The following is a 5,018-nucleotide window of genomic DNA, read 5'->3' on the forward strand; positions in this document are numbered from 1 at the left end:
TTTGTGTATGATGTAGGAAAGTGATCCAGTTTCATTGTTTTACAAATTGCTGTCCATTTTTTTCAGCATCATTTGTTGAAAAAACTGTCTTTTCCCCAATGGATATTCTTTCCTGCTTCGTTGAAGATTAATTGACCATAAAGTTATGAGTTCATTTGTGGGTTTTCTACTCTGTTCTGTTGATCTTTGTGTCTATTTTTGTGCCAGTACCATTTAGTTTTTATCACTACAGCTTTGTAATATGCATTGAAGTCTGGGATTGTGATGCTTCCCACTTTACTTTTCTTTTTCAAGGTAGCTTTGGCTTTTCAGCTTTTTATGGCTGTACACAAATTTAGGATTGTTTATTCTAGGCCTGTGAAAAATACTAGTGGTACTTTGATAGGGATTACATTATATGTATAGTTTGCTTTGGATAGTAAAGAAATGTTCACAATATTTGTTCATCCAATCGCTGAGCATGGAATGTCTTTCCATTTCTTTGTGTCCTCTTCAATTTTTTCATTAGTGTTTCTGGTTTTCTGAATACAAATCTTTTACCTCTCTGGTTAGGTTAGCTCCTGGCATGCAAGGGTAGAGCTAAGGTTATTCTTAGCTCTCTTATTGTTTTTGGTGTAATTCTAACTGGGATTGAATTATTAATTTCTAGTTCTTATGCTACATTATTGGTATAAAGAAATATAACAAATTTCTCCATTTTAATTTTTTATCCTTCAAATTTACTGAAGCCCTTTATCAGGTCTAGCAATTATTTGGTGAAGTCTTTTTGGTTTTCTATGTATTATTATGTCATGTGCAAATATTGAAAGTTTGACTTCTTCTTTGCAGTTTGGATGACTTTTATTTCTTTTTGTTGTCTGATTGTCAAATGCATTTTCTTCATCTATTGAAATGATAGATGGTGTATTATCTTTCTTTTATTAATATGGTGTATCATATTGACTTATTGGTGAATATTTAACTACCCTTGCATGCCAGGAATAAATCTTACTTTATCTGGCTAACTGATTTTTTTTTTTTATGTATTGTTGGATTTGGGTTGCTAGTATTTTATTGAGAATTTCTACATCCATGTGCATCAAAGATATTGGCTTGTAGTTCTTTTTAGTGGAGTCTTCATTTGATTTTGGTATCAGGGTAATGCTAACCTTAGAGAAATAATTTGGAAATTTTCCTTCTTTTTTTCTTGAATACTTTGAGAATTATAGATATTAACTCCTCTTAAATGATTGGTAGAATCATTGGTAGAATTTGTCTGTGAAGCCATCTGTCCCTGGACTTCTGCTTGTTGGGAGTTTTTGTTTTGTTTTTTCACTGGTTCAGTTTCCTTACTGGTTATCAGTCTGTTCAAGTTTTCGTTTTCTTTTTGTTTCAGCTTTTGTAGTTTATATGTTTCTCGGAATTTATCTATTTCTTAGAATTGGTCCAATTTGTTGGCATATAGCTTTTCATAATATTCTCTTGTAGTTTGTATTTCTGTGGTGTCAGTTTTTATTTCTGTCTCTCGTTTGTGATTTTATTTATTTGGGTCCTTTCTCTTCTCTGTAAGTCTGACTAGAGGTTTATCAATTACTAGTTTTTTCAAAGAAGCTCCCAGTTTTACTGATCTGTTCTATTGTTTTTGCAATTTCTATATCATATATTTGTGTTCTAATCTTTATTATTTTGTTCCTTCTCTTGGCTTTAGGTTTCATTTGTTTTTCTTTTTCTACTCCTTCATTTTTAGGTTAGGTTGTTTATTTGAGATTTTCTTCCTTCTTCACTAGGGCTGTATTGGTATACGTGTCTCTCTGAGGATTGCTTTGGCTGGATCCCAAAGGTTTTGGAGGCTTGTGTTTCATGTTCATATGTTTTCATGTATTTTTTTAATTTGTTTTTTTTTTTTATTTTCTGGTTGATCCATTCACCTTTTAGTAGCATGTTGTTTAACCTCCATGTATTGTGGTCTTTTCAAATTTTTATTGTGGTTGATTTCTTGTTTCATAGCATTGTGGTGAGAAAAAGATGCATGGTATTATTGCAATCTTTTGTATTTGTTGAGGCCTAAATTGTAACCTAATATGTAATCTATTCTGGATATTATGCCATGTACCCTTAAAAAGAATGTGTATTCTGCTGGAATGGAATGTTATTAACATATCTGTTAAGTCCATCTGTTTTAATGTGTCACTCAAAGCCATTGTTTCCTTGTTGATGTTTCTGTTCTTCCTATTTAGAAGATCTGACCATTGATATAAGTGAGGTGTTAAAGTCCCCTACTATTATTGTATTATTATCAAATAGCTCCTTTATGTTTGTTATTAATTGTTTTATATATTTGGTTGCTTTCATGTTGGGTGCATATATATTTACAACTGTTAGATCTTCTTGTTGGATTGGCCCTTTTATTAAGTTACAGTGCCCTTCTTTGTGTCTTGTTATAGTCTTTGTTTTAAAATTTAGTTTATCAGCAGGAAAGAATATCCAATGGAAAAAGGACAGTCTGTTCAGCAAATGGTAATGGGAAAACTGGACAGTGACATGCAGAAAAATGAAACTGGACCACTTTCTTACACTATACACAAAAATAAATTCAAAATAGATGAAAGACCTAAATGTGAGACAGGAAACCAAAAAAATCTAGAGGAGAACACAGGCAGCAACCTCTTTGACCTAGGCTGCAGCAACTTCTTACTAGATATGTCCCTGGAGGCAAGGGAAATAAAAGCAAAAATGAACTATTAGGATTTCATCAAGATAAAAAGCTTCTTCACAGCAAACAATCAACAAAACCAAAAAGCAACTGATGGAATGGGAGAAGATATTTGTAAATGATGTATCAGATAAAGGGTTAGTATCCAAAATCTATAAGGAACTTACCAAACTCAACACCCAAAATATAAATAATCCTGTTAAGAAATGAGCAGAGCACATGAATAGACACTTTTCCAAAGAAGACATCCAGATGGCTAAGATACACATGAAAAGATGCTCAACATCCCTCATCATTAGGGAAATACAAATAAAAACCCCACAGAGATACCACCTCACACCTGTCAGAATCATTAAGATTAACAACTCAGGAAACAACAGATGTTGGCAAGGATGCAGAGAAAGGAGAACCCTTTTGCCACTGCTGGTGGGAATGCAAACTGGTGCAGCCACTCTGGAAAACAGTATGGAAGTTCCTCAAAAAATTAAAAATAGAACTACCCTATGATCCAGCAATTGCACTACTAGGTATTTATCCAAAAGACACAAAAATGCTGATTCAGAGGTACATGCACCCCAATGTTTATGGAAGTGCTGTCAACAATAGCCAAATTACGGAAAGAGCCCAAATGTCTATCGACTAATGAATGGATAGAAAAAAGTTGATATATATACGTATATATATATATATATAATATATATGTGTATATGTATATAATATGTATATGTGTATATATGTGTATATATAATATATATGTGTATATATATAATGTATATATAATATGTATATGTGTATATGTATGTAATATATATATAATATGTATATGTGTGTATGTGTATACTATATATATATTATATATATATATATACACATATGCATACACACACAATGGAATACTACTCAACAATGAAAAGGAATGAAATCTTGCTATTTGCAACGTGGATGAAACTAAAGAGGGTGCTATGCTAATAAAAATAAGTCAATCAGAAAAAGACAGATATCACATGATTTCACCCATGCGTAGAATTTGAGAAACTCAGTGTAAGAGAAGTGAAGGAAAAGTAAGATAAAAACAGAGGGAGAGGCAAACCATAAAAGACTCGTAAATACAGAGAAAAAACTGTGGGTTGCTGGAGGGGAAGTGGGTGGGGGAATGGGTTAAATGGGTGACAGGCATTAAGGAGGGCACTTTTTGGGATGAGCACTGGGTGTCATGTAAGAGATGAATCACTAGGTTCTATTCCTGAAGCCAAGACTACAGTGTATATTAACTAACTTGAATTTAATAAATAAATAAAAAGTCTAGTTTGTCCAATAGAAGTATTGCTACTCCAGATTTCTTTTGACATCTATTTTTGTGATAAATATTCTGCATCTCACTACTTTCAATGTGCATGTGTCTTTATCTCTAAAATAAGTATCTTGTATGTACTGAATGGTTGGGTCTTGTGTTTTTTTTGTTTGTTTGTTTGTTTTAATCCATTCTCACACCCTGTGTATTTTGATTTGTGTGTTTAGTCCATTTACATTCAAAGTAATTGCTGATATGTATTTATTGCATTTTTTTTAATGTTTTCTTATTGTTTCTGGAGATTTCTCTGATCCTTTCTTGTCTTTTCAATTTTGGTCTTCCTTTCCATCAAAGAATCTCCTTTAATATTTCTTACAGGACTGTTTAGTGGTCATGAATATCCTTAGCTTTTGTCTAGAAATTCTTTATTTCTCCTTCTATTCTGAATTATATCATTCCTGGATAGAGTATTTATGCCTGCAGATTTTACCCATTCAGCACTTTGAATATATTATGCCACTCCTTTATGGCTTGCCAAGTATCTGTTGAGGAATCTCCAGATAGCCTTAGGGTTTTTCCTTGTAAGTTAATTGCTGGAAGCCAAGCTATCCCAGCCTGAGTGGCAGGGCCCATCCTGTAGATGGATTGGTGACTGCAGGACGGCCCACCTACAGTGAAGCTTCTTGTACTCCTGCTTTTAGGTAATTCGGCCTTGAAACTACCTGGGGTATTGTCTGTTGGGGAATTGCCCTCGGCAGGGCCCCTGGGAAAAGAACCATTAAGGAAGAAAATAAGGTTCCACAAGAAATTGTGCACCCTTATGTTTAGCCCTTGCCATCCTCTATGGAGACTCCTCTACTTACAGGAAGGATAGCCTCATACATTTGTCAGCAAAGGAGGCTAATAAAGGAGAGACATATGGATTTGAAAGCCCCATTCTGGCAACTAAGGAGTGTACCTCTGGGCACAGATGACTTCAACCCCTAGGCCCACCTGGCCCCTGAAGGCATTCCAGATGATGACTGAACCTAGTCG

This window comes from Lynx rufus, unplaced genomic scaffold (genome assembly GCF_022079265.1).
Source record: "Lynx rufus isolate CCGP_SWC_20201006 ecotype Redwood Valley unplaced genomic scaffold, mLynRuf1.p SCAF_1, whole genome shotgun sequence".
Taxonomy (NCBI): Eukaryota; Metazoa; Chordata; class Mammalia; order Carnivora; family Felidae; genus Lynx; species Lynx rufus.